The sequence below is a fragment of the Eschrichtius robustus genome, chromosome 13 (genome assembly GCF_028021215.1).
Source record: "Eschrichtius robustus isolate mEscRob2 chromosome 13, mEscRob2.pri, whole genome shotgun sequence".
NCBI classification, from domain to species: Eukaryota; Metazoa; Chordata; class Mammalia; order Artiodactyla; family Eschrichtiidae; genus Eschrichtius; species Eschrichtius robustus.
Genome location: NC_090836.1, coordinates 86,751,608 through 86,770,721, shown reverse-complemented (window position 1 = coordinate 86,770,721; position 19,114 = coordinate 86,751,608). Strand labels below are relative to the sequence as shown.

At 40.3% G+C, this 19,114-nt stretch overlaps 1 protein-coding gene and 1 pseudogene across 1 annotated transcript in view; one reads left to right on the top strand and one right to left on the bottom strand.

Moving 5' to 3' along the window:
• The window catches only part of DRAM1 (DNA damage regulated autophagy modulator 1), a 46,737-nt gene that overhangs the window by 25,091 nt on the left and 2,532 nt on the right, over window positions 1–19,114 (bottom strand). The gene's annotated exons all lie outside the window — the stretch shown is intronic.
• Window positions 1,490–17,914, top strand: LOC137775152 (large ribosomal subunit protein uL15-like; annotated as a pseudogene).

The following is a 19,114-nucleotide window of genomic DNA, read 5'->3' as shown; positions in this document are numbered from 1 at the left end:
GCTACGGAAGCCCGCGTGCCTAGAGCCCATGCTCTGCAACAAGAGAGGCCACCATAATGAGAAGCCCGCGCACCGCAACAAAGAGTAGCCCCCACTCACCACAACTAGAGAAAGCCCGCGCGCACCAAGAGCCAACGCAGCCAAAAATAAATAAATAAATTAAATAAATTTAAAAAAAAAACCACCTTTGACAATTATTCACCACCATGGTCTGATTTTCTTTCAGGATTACTCAGTCTATAACACCCACCATCAATGCATGAGTACCAATGGGCCTACATTCCTACACTTGGCGCTACAACATAGGAAACATCAATACTACAAACACTGGGGAAAATATGAATACACTGCATTCATAACCAGTTGTTTGATTAAATGAAATCATCTTTTAAAAAATTTTTATTTGGCTGCAAAAATAACCATAAACTTTATCCACTCATCAACAAAATATTTATGGGACACCTACCATGTGTTAGATACAATCTGAGTCACAAATTCCCCTATTTATCAGGTAAGAATGGTCAGTGTGTGATTTATTTCCAGTAAGTGTCAAACTGGTACCTAAACTACATTTGGTGATTTTTTAAAAAATTATTTATTTATTTATTTATTTGGCTGCGCCGGGTCTCAGTTGCAGCATGCAGGATCCAATTCCCTCACTGAATATCGAACCCAGGCCCCCTGCATTGGGAGCGTGGAGTCTTTACCACTGGACACCAGGGAAGTCCCCCATTTGGTGAAATTTTGCTTAAGCATATTTCAAGAGAGGGGGCTTCCCTGGTGGCGCAGTGGTTAAGAATCTGCCTGCCAATGCAGGGGACATGGGTTCGAGCCCTGGTCCAGGAAGATCCCACATGCCATGGAGCAACTAGAGAAAGCCCGCGTGCAGCAAAGAAGACCCAACGCAGCCAAAAATAAATAAATAAAATAAACAAATTAATTTTTTAAAAAATTTCAAGAGATAAACGACGAAGTCCTACCATATAGCACAGGGAAGTATATTCAATATCCTGTGATAAACCATGCTGGAAAAGAATATGAAAAAGAATGTGTGTGTGTGTGTATATATATATATATATATATATATATATATATATATATATGTATAACTGAATCACTTTGCTGTACAGCTGAAATTAACACAACATTGTAAATCAACTATACGTCAATAAAATTTTGTATAAAATTTAAAAAGAAAAAGAGTATTTCAAGAAAACTTTCCAGGGAATTCCCTGATGGTCCAGTGGTTAGGACTCTGTGCTTTCACTGCTGAGGCCATGGGTTCAGTCCCTGGTCAGGGAACTAAGATCCTGCAAGCCATGCAGCTTGCAGCAGCCAAAAAAAAAAAGAAAAGAAAAGAAAAAAGAAAGAAAACTTTCCAAGCAGAAAATGAAACTGTGGCCACTTCTAAGAACTTTTAAGGATAGTAGTGGTTGCCTACTATCATTAATACAAACGGAAGACTCCCTCTTTCATCTCAGCCACTGACATGCCATGCTGACTAAGGAAGACCCAGAAACTTAGGGGCCATGTGCCATGCAGTCATGCCATGGCTGCATCATCAAACATCAGAAGCACCCGGAGGCCTGGGTAACACGGATGGCATCCATCACCACAGGATCAGCTTTGACAAATATCACCCAGGTTACTTTGTGAAAGTTGGAATGAGGCATCACCACTTAAAAGAGGAATCGGAGCTTCTGCCCCACTGTGAACCATGATAAACTGTGGACCTTGACCAGTGAGCAGACACGGGGGAAATGCTACCAAAAACAAACTGGAGGTGCTCCGATCATTGATGTGGTGTGATCAGGCAGTTCTGGGGAAGAGAAAGTTCCCAAAGCAGTCTGTCATTGTAAGCAGATAGATAGGGTAGGGGGGCCCTGGAGGAAAAGAACCAGATATAGCTTTTTGACATTAGAGAAACCATTTAGCCCTAAACCATTTGGTGATCTAAGCCTGGCTGCAATGCTTGCCCTTGAACAGGTCTCAGCAGTAATGATCTTAAGGGAACAAAGGAACAAACAACTGTTACCAGACAAGGTGAGTAACAATAGCAAAGATAATAAATCAGTTGTAAAGACTCCCGGTTCTGTTTCAATGGTAAAGATTAGCCTGAAGCACTTTCTGGAACTGTTTCACAGAATTTAAACCCCTCTGGAGGGCTCATCCACCAGATCGACTGGAACCTAAGGGATGAAAATGTTGACCTTTTCTGATCCTCGTGACATCAACTGACTAAAGCTTGGACATTGTCAACCTTTGCCCCAATTCTATGCTGAATTCTCCTCTGTTCAAGCCCCTTCATGAGTATGCAGGTAACCTAGCTTAAAGCATCCCCAGTGTTGCTGTTTGGGGAGACTCTGCTTTGGGAAAGATCCCTGGTGTTCTCCTTACTTGCTGCAAGTAATAATTCCTTCCTTCTTCCATTGTTTGGCTTGGTTGTGTCTTCTGGCTTGACACCTACCAAGAGGTGAACCCACTTTTTGGGGTAACATTGTCATGAAGGTTAAATTCTTCAGCAGAAGAGCTGAGGAGAATATTAAGGGTGTGTGTGTGTGTGTGTGTGTGTGTGTGTGTGTGTGTGCTGGGGGGCGGGGTGGGGGAGAGGCTCTGTCCTGGTAGCTTGAAGTCACATGGAGGGAGATTCTTAAATGTTAACAAGTGCTTTTCTTTAAAAATAATATATGTATGTATTTTTTCATATATATATATATATATATAGAAGCCTCTGTTACCTTAAAGTGTTCTTTTCAGTCTTTCTTTTGGTCTCCAAGCTATTATTTTACATCATAAGTAAATACTGTATCACATCTTCCACCTGACACTGGAATCCAGATGAGCATAACACCAAGGGGGTACCAAGGGAACCTGTTGGTAGCCTCTTTTTATTTTACGATTTTTAAGCTCACAGTAAATGATCATATTGTGCAAAGGCAGAGGTAGTAGGATTTTGTTGGCACAGCTGTACTTGGGCACCTGATTCAGGAAAATGGTGAATGAGTGCCATGCCAAAGCATTTGCCTCCCAATTTGGCAGAAGTAGTCCCCTTACCCAACTCCCAGGACATCATTCTGTATCACATGGCTTAAAGCCCTGGCCCAGATCCATCCACCTCCTCACTTGCCTCCTACTAAATGAGGCACTTCCTGGAAACCGTACAGGGGGATAGGAACTAACTGTTCATTTGCATGTGGCTTAGAAGCTGTTGAGGCTAGGAAATCAGTTTACAACTATATTTACTGTGTTTAGATTTCTACAAGTTTTGTTCATCACGGAAAATTCCAAGCTGTTTATCTAACACCTTTCTCCGAACTAATTTATGATGTTAAGCCACTTCATAATCACTTGGTGCTCAAAGGGATAAAAACAATACAAATAAGACGTGCATTGGTTCAAGATGGTGGAGTAGAGGGACGTGTGCTCACTCCCTCTTGCGAGAGCACCGGAATCACAACTAACTGCTGAGCAATCATCAACAGGAAGACACTGGAACTCACCAAAAAAGATACCCCACATCCAAAGACAAAGGAGAAACTGCAATGCGATGGTAGAAGGGGTGCAATCACAATAAAATCAAATCCCATAACTGCTGGGTGGGTGACTCACAGACTGGAGAACAATTATACCACAGAAGTCCACCCACTGGAGTGAAGGTTCTGAGCCCCACGTCAGGCTTCCCAACCTGGGGGTCCGGCAACGGGAGGAGGAATTCCTAGAGAATCAGACTTTGAAGGCCAGCGGGATTTGATTGCAGGACTTTGACAAGACTGGGGGAAACAGAGACTCCACTCTTGGAGGGCACACACAAAGTAGTGTGTGCATCAGGACCCAGGGGAAGGAGCAGTGACTCCAGAGGAAGGAGCAGTGACCCCACAGGACACTGAACCAGACCAACCTGCTAGTGTTGGAGGGCCTCCTGCAGAGGTGGGGGGTGGCTGTGGCTCACCATGAGGACAAGGACACTGGCAGCAGAAGTTCTGGGAAATACTCCTTGGCTTGAGCCCTCCCAGAGTCCACCATTAGCTCCACCAAGAGCCGGGTAGGCTCCAGTGCTGGGTTGCCTCAGGCCAAACAACCAACAGGGAGGGAACCCAGTCCCACCCATCAGCAGACAAGCAGATTAAAGTTTTACTGAGCTCTGCCCACCAGAGCAACAGTCAGCTCTACCCACCACCAGTCCCTCCCATCAGGAAGCTTGCACAAGCCTCTTAGATAGCCTCATCCACCAGAGGGCAGACAGCAGAAGCAAGAAGAACAACAATTCTGCGGCCTGTGGAAGGAAAAACACATTCACAGAAAGACAGAATAAAAAGTCAGAGGGCTATGTACCAGATGAAGGAACAAGATAAAACCTCAGAAAAACAACTGAATGAAGTGGAGATAGGAAACCTTCCAGAAAAAGAATTCAGAAAAATGATAGTGAAGATGATCAGGACCTCAGAAAAAGAATGGAGGCAAGACCGAGAAGATGCAAGAAATGTTTAACAAAGACCTAGAAGAATTAAAGAACAAACAGAGATGAACAATACAATAACTGAAATGAAAAATACACTAGAAGGAGTCAATAGCAGAATAACTGAGGCAGAAGAACGGATAAGTGACCTGGAAGACAGAATGGTGGAATTCACTGCTGTGGAACAGAATAAAGAAAAAAGAATGAAAAGGAATGAAGACAGCCTAAGAGACCTCTGGGACAACATTAAACACAACAACATTAGCATTATAGGGGTGCCAGAAGGAGAAGAGAGAGAGAAAGGACCAGAGAAAATATTTGAAGAGATTATCATTGAAAACTTCCCTATCGTGGGAAAGGAAATAGCCACCCAAGTCCAGGAACTGCAGCAAGTCCCATACAGGATAAACCCAAGGAGAAACACACCAAGACACATAGTAATCAAATTGGCAAAAATTAAAGACAAAGAAAAATTATTGAAAGCAGCAAGGGAAAAATGACAACATACACGGGAACTCCCATAAGGTTAACAGCTGATTTCTCAGCAGAAACTCTAAAAGCCAGAAGGGAGTGGCATGATATACTTAAAGTGATGAAAGGGAAGAACATACAACCAAGATTACTCTACCCGGCAAGGATCTCATTCAGATTCAATGGAGAAATCAAAAGATTTACAGACAAACAAAAGCTAAGAGAATTCAGCACCACCAAACCAGCTCTACAACAAATGCTAAAGGAACTTCTCTAAGTGGGAAACACAAGAGAAGAAAAGGACCTACAAAAACAAACCCAAAACAATTAAGAAAATGGTAATAGGAACATACATATCAATAATTACCTTAAACGTGAATGGATTAAATGCTCCAACCAAAAGACACAGGCTTGCTGAATGGATACGAAAACAAGACCCATCTATATGCTGTCTACAAGAGACCCACTTCAGACCTAGGGACACATACAGACTGAAAGTGAGGGGATGGAAAAAGATATTCCATGCAAATGGAAATCAAAAGGAAGCTGGAGTAGCAATACTCATATCAGATAAAACAGACTTTAAAATAAAGAATATTACAAGAGACCAGGAAGGACACTACCTTGGATGATCAAGGGATCAATCCAAGAAGAAGACATAACAATTATAGATATATATGCACCCAACACATAGGAGCACCTCAATACATAAGGCAACTGCTAACAGCTATAAAAGAGGAAATCGACAGTAACAGAATAATAGTGGGGGACTTTAATACCTCACTTACACCAATGGACAGATCATGCAGACAGAAAATTAATAAGGAAACACAAGCTTTAAATGACACAATAGACCAGATAGATTTAATTGATATTTATAGGACATTCCATCCAAAAAACAGCAGATTACACTTTCTTCTCAAGTGCACACGGAATATTCTCCAGGATAGATCACATCTTGGGTCACAAATCAAGCCTCGGTTAATTTAAGAAAATTGAAATCATATCAAGCATCTTTTCTGACCACAACACTATGAGATTAGAAATCAACTACAGGGGAAAAAATGTAAAAAACACAAACACATAGAGGCTAAACAATACGTTACTAAATAACCAAGAGATCACTGAAGAAATCAAAGAGGAAATCAAAAAATACCTAGAGACAAATGACAACGAAAACACGGCAATCCAAAACCTACGGGATGCAGCAAAAGCAGTTCTAAGAGGGAAGTTTATAGCAATACAAGCCTACCTCAAGAAACAAGAAAAATCTCAAATTTTCAAATCTCAAAATCAAAAAATCTCAAACCTTACACCTAAAGGAACTAGAGAAAGAAGAACAAACAAAACCCAAAGTTAGCAGAAGGAAAGAAATCATAAAGATCAGAGCAGAAATAAATGAAATAGAAACAAAGATAGCAATAGCATACATCAATAAAACTAAAAGCTGGTTCTTTGAGAAGTTAAACAAAACTGATAAACCATTAGCCAGACTCATCAGAAAAAGAGGGAGAGGACTCAAATCAATAAAATTAGAAATGAAAAAGAAGAAGTTACAATGGACATCGCAGAAATACAAAGCATCCTAAGAGACTACTACAAGCAACTCTATGCCAATAAAATGGACAACCTGGAAGAAATGGACAAATTCTTAGAAAGGTATAAACTTCCAAGACTGAACCAGGAAGAAATAGAAAATATGAAAAGACGAATCACAAGTAATGAAATTGAAACTGTGATTAAAAATATTCCAACAAACAAAAGTCCAGGACCAGATGGCTTCACGGGTGAATTCTATCAAACATTTAGAGAAGAGCTAACACCCAACCTTCTCAAATGCTTCCAAAAAATTGCAGAGGAAGGAACACTCCCAAACTCATTCTATGAGGCCACCATCACCCTGATACCAAAACCAGACAAAGATACTACAAAAAAAGAAAATTACAGAGTAATATCACTGATGAATATAGATGCAGAAATCCTCAACAAAATACTAGCAAACAGAATCCAACAACACGTTAAAAGGATCATACACCATGATCAAGTGGGATTTATCCCAGGGATGCAAGGATTCTTCAATATACGCAAATCAATCAATGTGATACACCATATTAACAAATTGAAGAAGAAAAACCATATGATCATCTCAATAGATGCAGAAAAAGCTTTTGACAAAATTCAACACCCATTTATGATAAAAACTCTCCAGAAAGTGGGCATAGAGGGAAACTACCTCAACATAATAAAAGCCATATATGACAAACCCACAGCAAACATCATTCTCAATGGTGAAAAACTGAAAGCATTTCCTCTATGATCAGGAACAGAACAAGGATGTCCACTCTCACCACTATTATTCAACATAGTTTTGGAAGTCCTAGCCACGGCAATCAGAGAAGAAAAAGAAATAAAAGGAATCCAAACTGGAAAAGAGGACGTAAAACTGTCACTGTTTGCAGATGACATGATACTATACGTAGAGAATCCTAAGGATGCCACCAGAAAAGTACTAGAGCTAATCAATGAATTTGATAAATTTACAGATGCAAAATTAATGCACAGAAATCTCTTGCATTCCTATACATTAACAACGAAAGATCAGAAAGAAAACTTAAGGAAACAATCCCATTCACCATTGCAACAAAAAGAATAAAATACCTAGGAATAAACCTACCTAAGGAGGTAAAAGACCTATACTCAGAAAACTATGAGACACTGATGAAAGAAATCAAAGATGACACAAACAGATGGAGAGATATACCATGTTCTTGGATTGGAAGAATCAGTATTGTGAAAATGACTATACTACCCAAAGCAATCTACAGATTCAATGCAATCCCTATCAAATTACCAGTGGCATTTTTTACAGAACTAGAACAAAAAATCTTAAAATTTGTATGGAGACACAAAAGACCCCAAATAGCCAAAGCACTTTTTTTTTAACTTTCTTTTTTATTTTTAATAAATTTATTTATTTATTTATTTATTTATTGGCTGCATTGGGTCTTCGTTGCTGTGCGCAGGCTTTCTCTAGTTGCGGTGAGCGGGGGCTACTCCTTGTTGCGATGTGTGGGCTTCTCATTGCAGTGGCTTCTCTTGTTCTGGAGCATGGGCTCTAGGCACGTGGGCTGCAGTAGTTGTGGCATGCAGGCTCAGTGGTTGTGGCTTGTGGGCTCTAGAGCAGAGGCTCAGTAGTTGTGGCACACAGGCTTAGTTGCTCTGCAGCATGTAGGATCTTCCCGGACCAGGGCTTGAACCCGTGTCCCCTACATTGGCAAGCGGATTCTTAACCACTGTGCCACCAGGGAAGTCCCACCAAAGCAGTCTTGAAGGAAAAAAACGGAGCTGGAGGAATCAGACTCCCTGACTTCAGACTATACTACAAAGCTACAGTAATCAAGACAATATGGTACTGGCACAAAAACAGAAATATAGATCAATGGAACAGGATAGAAAGCCCAGAGATAAACCCACGCACCTATGGTCAACTAATCTATGACAAAGGAAGCAAGAATATACAATGGAGAAAGGACAGCCTCTTCAATAAGTGGTACTGGGAAAACTGGACAGCTACATGTAAAAGAATGAAATTAGAACACTCCCTAACACCATACACAAAAATAAACTCAAAATGGATTAGAGACCTAAATGTAAGACCGGACACTATAAAACTCTTAGAGGAAAGCATAGGAAGAGCACTCTTTGACATAAATCGCAGCAAGATCTTTTTTGATCCACCTCCTAGAGTAATGGAAATAAAACAAAAATAAACAAATGGGACCTAATGAAAATTAAATGCTTTTGCAAAGCAAAGGAAACTACAAGCAAGATGAAAAGACAACCCTCAGAATGGGAGAAAGTATTTGCAAACGAATCAACTGACAAAGGATTAATATCCAAAATATATAAACAGCTCATGCAGCTCAATATTAAAGAAACAAACTACCCAATCCAAAAATGGGCAGAAGACCTAAATAGACATTTCTCCAAAGAAGACATACAGATGGCCAAGAAGCACATGAAAAGCTGCTCAACATCACTAAGTATTAGAGAAATGCAAATCAAAACTACAATGAGGTATCACCTCACACCAGTTAGAATGGGCATCATCAGAAAATCTACAAACAACAAATGCTGGAGAGGGTGTGGAGAAAAGGGAACCCTCTTGCACTGTTGGTGGGAATGTAAATTGATACAGCCACTATGGAGAACAGTATGGAGGTTCCTTAAAAAACTAAAAACAGAACTACCATATGACCCAGCAATCCCACTACTGGGCATGTACCCAGAGAAAACCATAATTCCAAAAGACACATGCACCCCAATGTTCATTGCAGCGCTATTTACAATAGCCAGGTCATGGAAGCAACCTAAATGCCCATCGACAGACGAATGGATAAAGAAGATGTGGCACATATATACAATGGAATATTACTCAGCCATAAAAAGGAACAAAATTGGGTCATTTGTAGAGATGTGGATGGACCTAGAGACTGTCATCCAGAGTGAAGTAAGTCAGAAAAGCAAAAATTGTATATTAACACATATATGTGGAACCTAGAAAAACGGTACAGATGAACCGGTTTGCAGGACTGAAATAGAGACACAGATGCAGAGAACAAACATATGGACACCAAGGGGGGAAAGCAGCAGGGGGGTGGGGTGGGGGGTGATGTGATGAATTGGGAGATTGGGATTGATATGTACACACTGATGTGTATAAAATGGATAACTAGTAAGAACCTGCTGTATAAAATAAATAAAATAAAATTCAAAAATTAAAAAAAAAAGACATGCATGATAATATAAGCTTGGTCGAATACTGTTCTTTAAATCATTGGATACACGTGATTCCATTACTCTAAAGCCTGGGGTCACGGTTTACTGGGGGGACTGAGATGCTGGCAGTATGCAAAATTATCTGCATGCCCAAACAGGTTTATTAGACTGTCCTAAAATCCTAGGCCCATTGCTTGTAAGATTATTCAGGACCCAGAACCAAAAAACACTTAATGCACCCGTATAAGGAGACCATTACTTCCTTTGTCTTCATATTTAAATATATTGTTTAAAATAAATAAGTATGATAATAAAAAGTCATACCAGGGAATTCCCTGGTTGTCCAGTGGTTAGGACTAGGCGCTTTCACTGCCGTGGCCAGGGTTCAATCCCTGGCTGGGGAACTAATATCCCACAAGCCACATGGCCAAAAAAAAAAAAAAAAAAAAAAGTCATTCCATTTTATTACTTTAAATTATTAGGGCTAACTTTTTGGCAGCTTCACTCAGTGGTTATTCTAGAGTGGGAGGTACCCTATAGCTATATCAACTATTTTTTTTTGAGGTGTGGTTGATCTACAATATTATATTCAACTAGTTTTAAATTTAAATAGAATATCCTAGTCATAAATACAAACAACTTGCTCTTTTCTCACTCTATTCACATGCAATTGCCCTCTATCAACCCAAGTTCCCTCTTTGTTCACTCATACAACATTTTTAAAATACTGTTAAACAACATTGTAAAACAGCTATACTCCAATAAAAATTAATTTAAAAAATTTAAAAAAGGAAGTTTAGTGAGAAACAAGCTGGTCTGCCATCGCTAGGTCAAACTACTTCCGTGTAGTTTTGACATTTTAAGAAAATTTAAAGATTTTTGTAATCAAAGTTGATTGTTTAGAGGAAATTAATTTCTTAAATACCTACATTAATTTATTAATCAGAAAATCAAATTATTGTTATCTTAAAACAGCTATCAGTTTCATGAATAGAATAGCAAGATTAAGTTGTCCTTAAAGACTTGTGAAAAAAAAGTTTCAATGTTTGTATCCATAATGAAATAAATTTTAAATTCAGTGTAAAAAAAAAATTTAAAAAATACTGTTAAGCATCTCCTATGTGTTGGGAACCGTGTCGGGTGATGAGGATACAAAGATGAAAAGGTAATTCACTACCTTCGAGAAGCTTAGTATCTAACAAAAAAATTCAAAGATTCATTGATTCAATATATAGTTACTGATTGCCTTCTATGTAACAGGCAATTTTGTAGCAGGGTGAATGCAGTGGTAAGTAAAACAGAAAAAGCCCCTTCTTTGTGGAATTACATTCTGTGGGGGGCAATAAAAATCGTCTAGGAGTGGGACTTCCCTGGTGGCGCAGTGGTGAAGAATCTGCCTGCCAATGCAGGGGACACGGGTACGAACCCTGGTCTAGGAAGATCCCACATGCCGCGGAGTAACGAAGCCCGCGTGCCACAACTACTGAAGCCCGCGCGCCTAGAGCCCGTGCTCTGCAACAAGAGAAGCCACGGCAATGAGAAGCCACCGCAATGAGAAGCCCTCGTACAGCAACGAAGACCCAATGCAGCCAAAAATAAATAAATTAAAAAAAAATTTTTTTTAATCGTCTAGGAGTGATGAATGCTGTGCAGAAGAGGCAAGCTGGATACGAGGACAGAGAGAGACAGATGAGCCACCCACTCGAGACAGGGTAATCTGGGGAGGGTCCTTGAACAGAGATCTGAATGAATATTTGGGCCAGGAAAATTACAAGCAGAGGGAAGAGCCAAGTCAAAGGCCAGAAGGTGGCAATATATTAGAGCAACTGCAAGGAAGGACGCGTGGCTGGAGGGGAGTAAGCAAGGACCTGTGTGCACATGGGCGAGGGGGTCATGGAGAGCCCCGTGGGTCATGATAAGGACTCCGACTGTTACTCTAAACGTGATGGGAAGCCGCTGAGGGCTGAGAGGAGGGAAGTGATATGAAGTTGATTGATGTTTTTAAAGGATGTTGCAAAAAGACTATGGAGGGGCAGGCATGGACCAGGGAGACTTAGGAAGTGATTTCAGTAGTTTATCAAGAGAGGACAGTGGCTTGGACAAGAATGGTAATGAAGAGGGAGGCATAAGAGGTCAGATTCCGAAATTTTTTCTGAGGGGAGTCTCTAAAAAAAACAATCCCTGCTTGGACTATCGCTGCTAATATTACAAAAGGAAAAAAACATTTCCTCAGCACTTACACTTGCTTTCATCTTATTTGGTCTTCAGAATATTATAAGGAAAGTACTTATCGTCATCTTAAAGATGAAGAAACTGAGTCTTAGAAAAGAAACTTGCCCAAGCTCACAGAGATAGTAAATGGGGAAGCCAAGCCATGCATCTAGAGCTGTCTAATTTCAATGGACACAGTTTAGAATTCTCCTCTGCTGTGCTATATTGTTTCTTTTTATGATAACATATCATTTCCATGTGAGTTTACAGAACTGTTTATCTTACAACCGGGTTCACAACAGTGATCCCTCCTGCAGCCATTACCTTAGTAAGTTGTCCTTGGCATGCTATGACTCTACAATGCATGTTCTTTATGGACTGAAATGCAATTACTGTCAGGGAAAGAGGACTGTTCAGTGGAGCACTCTTTTTTAAGTTGAAATTGAGCACTTAGGTTTAAAAATGGCCAGCCCTGCATCAAGACTTCTCAGCGATACTCTACTGCCTTTTAAAAAGTAGGACTAGGGCTTCCCTGGTGGCGCAGTGGTTAAGAATCCGCCTGCCAATGCAGGGGACACGGGTTCGAGCCCTGGTCCGGGAAGATCCCACATGCCTCGGAGCAACTAAGCCCGTGCGCCACAACTACTGAGACTGCGCTCTAGAGCCTGCGAGCCACAACTACTGAGCCCACATGCCACAACTACTGAAGCCCGCACGCCTAGAGCCTGTGCTCTGCACACAAGAGAAGCCACTGCAATGAGAAGCCCGTGCAAGGCAACGAAGAGTAGCCCCCGCTCACCGCAACTAGAGAAAGCCCCGCGTGCAGCAACAAAGACCCAGTGTAGCCAAAATAAATAAATAAATTTTAAAAAAAAGGTAGGACTAGCAGAAGAAAAACATTCACAAGTTTAAGTCAGCGAGAAAAATAAGTATTTTATGTAATTAAATGACAATGAAAACTTTAAATGGAGGAGAACTTATATATATTTACAGTTGGCTCAGAAGCCAAACAATGCTACAAGCTGCAAAAGTTTAGGATCTTCAATGTTCTTACTGTGTTTTTTGTAGAATTAACTAATTTGGGCAATGCTTTTTGACAAAAATATTAAGCTATAAATTATCATTTCAAGGATAACACTTTTCTAGCTCAAAGTTTTAAATGGCATGCCTGCCTTTTCATCCTTATGATACTGTGGCTTAGAGATACTGTGAGGTAATAATCACTGCACTGTAAAGACTGAAATGTCATTAACATCATGTCAGAATATGTGACTCTATACACAGAGACCTCATTATCCTATTATTTATTATCCTGAATCCCATTGTTGCAGCTGAACAGGGAAGCAAAATTCACCATTGCCTGAAATTCAGTGTAGTTAGTAATCAAAAGAGTTGGTTTAAGCAGGAAGCCATCAAAAATTATATGGATTCCGGGGGCGAGGGATAAATTAGGAGTTTGGGATGAACAGATACACACTAATATATATAAAATAGATAAATAACAAGGATCTACTGTATAGCACAAGGAACTGTATTTAATATCTTATAATAATAACCTATAATGGAAAAGAATCTGAAAAATAGAGATATAGGTATATGTATAACTGAATCACTTTCCTATACACCTGAAACTAACACAACATTGTAAATCAACTACACTTCAACTAAAAAAAAATAATAAAAATTATATGGATATGTACACACCACAAATATACAAATGTACATACATTCATTTGCCTACGTGTTGATGTGGGCCAAGGCTGTTACATGAGTACGAGTCCACTGTATGTCCTCCTGGCATAAAAACCACATCTACTCTGAATCATCTCATTTCCAGTTTTGGTGTCTTTAAAGTGGGTGGAGGGCTTCCCTGGTGGCGCAGTGGTTAAGAATCGCCTGCCAATGCAGGGGACACGGGTTCGAGCCCTGGTCTGGGAAGATCCCACATGCTGCGGAGCAACTAAGCCCGAGTGCCACAACTACTGAGCCTGTGCTCTAGAGCCCGCGAGCCACAACTACTGAAGCCCGGGCGCCTAGAGCCCATGCTCCGCAACAAGAGAAGCCACCGCAATGAGAAGCCTGCGCACCGCAATGAAGAGTAGCCCCCGCTCGCCACAACTAGAGAAAAGCCCGCGTGCAGCAACGAAGACCCAACTCAGCCAAAAATAAATTAATTAATTTTTAAAAAAAGAAACTGCATAAATGTTTTAAAAAAAAAGTGGAGGGAAATCTTAAATACACTTTTGAAACAATTTCAGTTCAGAATCCTTCTAGTTTTTCATCAGTTTTTGTAAATCTTTACATTTGTCATAACAACTACTAAATAGACTGCAAGTTTTGACAACTCGTCTCTTGAATCTTTCCAAAGCATTCAACCGAGTTCTCTCAGAAATTACAACTATCTTTCTGCATCACAGACCAACAGTTTCTGTATATTGAGTTAAATCAATTACAGTAAAGAAAATACAACTGGCATAAACACATTTGGGAACCAACACAGCTGGCATTTGCCAAGCGGACAAAGAAACAGGTGAGAGAAGAGAACAAGCAGCTCAGAGCAGCTCAGAGCGCAGCCACCACTGGAAGTGGTTCCCAGGGACCCCCAGCTCCATCAGTGTATTTTTCAGAGAATGAGATTATCAGTTAAGACAGCAATTGGATTAAGTCAAGGTTGGTTAAGAAAGCTTCTGCTATATTCACAGACTGATTACTTATAAAATTAGCCCTCAACCAAATGTCCTTTCCTACTTAATGCTGGCATCTATCCAGACCGATGTGGACCAGTCTCTTGATAGTACTAATAGCAAACGCTCACAGAGAACTTATGTTCTTGACCAAGGCGTTGATGAGTTCTAAGTGAGTTCACATGGGAATACATCAGGGAGGTGCTATTATTAACCCACAGAGAAGCAGAGAGAAGTCAAGTCACATATCCAAACTCCCACAGCTGGGGCACATGGCGGACTTATATTTGAACCAAAGCTGTCTGCTCCAAAATCATTCCCTTACCTACCACACTATGTTCCCTCTCAGTATGATTATCAATGTTGTAAATATTCACAATTTCAGTCAAACTGACTATAAAGTGAGGGTGCAAATCTTGTAAAACATGGAAACTTTCATGAAGTCAACAGAAATGGTCTGGAGAACAGCTGGAATCACAACCAAAGTTAATGAACAGTGAACACTGGCAGAATGAGCTAACAACTGAAGAGAGGCTGAAAAGATGAATAAAACAGGCCCTTCTGCTCTAAATGATCTTAGTCAGCATCCACGCAGCATTTACTAAGCACCTACTATGTGTCTGGCACTGTCATACATACTGGGGATGCAGCAGTGAACCCTGAATCTCTACTTATATTTTGTGCAACTGACTGACAATAAACAAGATCACATCCCTACACATAGATTAACAACGGTCATTGGGAAAACTGAAGTCATAAAACATAAAATAAATCTCTTCCTATCCCCCTTCAAAAGACAAACGTGGGACTTCCCTGGTGGTGCAGTGGTTAAGAATCTGCCTGCCAGTGCAGGGGACACAGGTTCGAGCCGTGGTCTGGGAAGATCCCACACGCAGCGGAACAACTAAGCAACGAAGACCCAAAGCAGCCAAAAATAAATAAATAATTAAAAAAAAAAAAAAGACAAACGTGAAATCAAGAACTTTGCATCCTGTAATCATAAAACCGTATTGGAAAAAGTATGTATCTCTCCCTTAAAAAATCAGCACCTGAATCATTTTAAGATTTTTGTTCATTATAGGAATTTTGTCTTTTCATTTTATTTTGTTCATTCTAATGAATTTTGTTCATTATAGCACATAGTTGTGATTATAACCTAAATTTTGTGATGGTTAACCAAATGAAAGATAAAATAATTTTTAGATTAATTTTTGGAGTTAAAGACCCAACCTCTTTTTTTTTTTAATTAATTAATTAATTTTATTTTTGGCTGTGTTGAGTCTTCGTTGCTGCGTGCAGGCTTTCTCTAGTTGCGGCGAGCGGGGGCTACTCTTCATTGCGGTGCGCGGGCTTCTCATTGCGGTGGCTTCTCTTGTTGCGGAGCACGGGCTTTAGGCACGCGGGCTCAGTAGTTGCGGCGCACGGGCTTAGTTGCTCCACAGCATGTGGGATCTTCCTGGACCAGGGCTCAAACCCATGTCCCCTGCATTGGCAAGCAGATTCTCAACCACTGCACCACCAGGGAAGCCCCCAACCGCTTTTAGCTTTGTTCACTATGCCATTTTGGCCCCCCTTTTAAGGGGCTTAATTCTTGGTGACCCAGTTTTCTGCCATCAGTCACTGAGCAGGATGTGTGGTCATGAGGAGGAACAGTGGGGATGGCCAGAGATCACAAGCCATCAAGCAAACAGCATTTCACAAAAAAGTGAGTCTAGGCTAATGAAAAGCAACCGGGATGCAGAATTGGCAAAACCTTAAAACTAAAGGGCCAAAGAATATTCTGGAAGCAGGAGACACAAGCCAAAGAAGAAGATATAAAAAAAGAAAGGCTATCAGCTGGGAACATTTGATAAGTAAAGGTGATTTAAGATAGCCTGAGGGATTTGGTCAGAGAAGAAATCTAAGAAAGTATAACAAATTAAGCATGATTGTACTTAAGAATATGAGCGTGGGGCTTCCCTGGTGGCACAGTGGTTGGGAGTCCGCCTGCCTATGCAGGGGACGCAGGTTCAAGCCCTGGTCCGGGAGGATCCCACATGCCGCGGAGTGGCTGGGCCTGTGTGCCACAACTGCTGGGCCTGTCCGCCACAACTGCTGGGCCTGCGCTCTAGAGCCCGAGAGCCGCAGCTACTGAGTCCACGTGCCGCAGCTACTGAAGCCCACACGCCTAGAGCCTGTGCTCCGCAACGAGAAGTCTCAGCAATGAGAAGTCCACACACCGTGGCAAGGGGTGTCCCCCGCTCGCTGTAACTAAAGAAAAGCCCATGCACAGCAACAAAGACCCAATGCAGCCAAAAATAAATAAATAACTAAAATTAAAAAAAAAAAAAAAAAAGAATATGAGCGTGGCCCTGTAAAAATCTAAACTAATGCTTTGAGGTTGATTTTTATTTGTCCTTGGTTTTCACATCCTTGCATTAATGGTTTCATAATACAGAAACATCACACTATGTTATTCCAACTTGCTAAATTTTGTGGCTGTTTGAATCCCCACGCTTCTAATTTAATTTTCTGACAGGAAACATCCATTTGCCTAAAAAATAAATTCATATAAAAAGTTAATGCCAAGTTTAGAAGATGTTACCTTTGGGAGAAACTGGATAAAAAAATACATGGGATCTTTCTGTATTATTTTTTTATAACTGCATGTAAATCTATAATTATCTTAAAATTAAAAGATTAGTTTTTTTAAAGTGTGGCAGGAAAAGTCTTATTTCCACCCTTTTTTTCCATCTGCTAGGGTCTTGCTGACCATGGCCACCTCCCTCCATCATACACAGATAAACCATTTTTATTAGTTTCTTCATGCAAGCAAATACAGATATACATTATTCCCCTCCTCAATGGTAGCATATTTTGTTTGCATCTTGCTTTTTTCCATGTAACAATGTAATGAAGTTCTAAAGAGAGTATTCTGTGTAAAAAGAGCTTTCGTTTGAGATATTCTTGGGTAAATCATTTATTAAGCCAGTCCTCTACTGATGGGCATTTGTATTGTTTCCAACCTTTTGTTATTAAAAGCCGTGCTATGAATATACTTTAGATATTGTGTCATTTTGATAAATAATGCCCAAGTCCCTCCATAGAGATTGAATCACTTTACATTCCCACCAGCAGTGTACGGGAGCTTGTTGCCCCAAAGTCTCACCAATAGAATGTGTTATCGAACATTTGGGTTTCTGCCAATCCAGTAGATGAAAAGTGAGATTTTTCTTTTGTTTTGTTTTCAGCCGGGCTGCGCAGCTTATGGGATTTTGGTTCCCCAACCAGGGATCGAACCCAGGCCCTCGGCAGTGAGTGCCTGGAGTCCTAACCACTGGACCACCAGGGAATTCCCAAAAATGAGTTTTAATTTGAATTTTTATTCCATTCATGAGATTGAGCATATTTTCATATGTCTAAGAGCTATAGGCCCACTTGTCCAAAATACTGAGGAATAACATTGTTATCAGAAAATATCTTATAAGAAAGCTGAATCTGATTGTCCTACTGGAAAGAGGTTCTTCCACAGTTCTGGATCTTATTTAAAATGCAATGGCTAGTGGTGATCATTTTTTAGTGTACAAAGATACCAAATCACTATGTTGTATACCAGGAACTAACAAAGTGTTGTAGGTCAATTATACTTCCAAAACAAACAGAAAAAGATCAGATTTGTGGTTACCAGAAGTGGGGGTGGGGAGAGGGGACGTTACATGAAGGTATCGAAAAGGTACCAACTTCCAGCTGTAAGACAAGGAGGTGCTAGGGATGTCATGTACAACATGAGTAACATAATGAACACTGCCGTATGTTAAGAGAGTGATTCTTAAGAGTTCTCATCACAAGGAAAAAATATTTTCTTTTGCTTTTATTTTGTATCTATATGAGATGATGGGTAGTCACTAAACTTATTGTGATGATCATTTCATGACGTATGTAAGTCAATTCATGATGCTGTACACCTTTAACTTATACAGTGCTGTATGTCAATCATAGCTCAATAAAACTGGAAGATAAATAAATAAACAAAATTGTAAAATGCAATGGCTCTTATTTAAAGTGTTCAGCGTTGTTAAAAAACATCAGAACATCAGATTGGCTGAACAATGCCTTCGCGTAAAAGCGTGCTCACCCTAAATATGTCCAGATCACTGACCAACCACCAGTGACTTTACCGAGCCTTCCCTAAAGGGCTCTGCCCTGCCCTGGAGGGAAGAATAACAATACTCACACAGTTGAGCACCCAAGAAATATTAATTCAACAAATATCAGGAGCATTCATGGATGTTACATTCCAGCAAAGGAAAACAGATGATCAGCATAATAAATAAGTAAATCATATAGTTTGTTAGAAGGTAATAGGTGCTATGGAGAACAAGACTGGATGGGGGTGGTCAGGAGCACCAGGGCACAATGTTAAATAGGGCCATCAGAGCAGGCCTCACAGAGATAATATTTGAACAAAGAAGGAGGTAAGGAAGAAAGCCTGGTGATATCTGGAGGAAGAACATTCTGGCAGAGTAATAGCCAG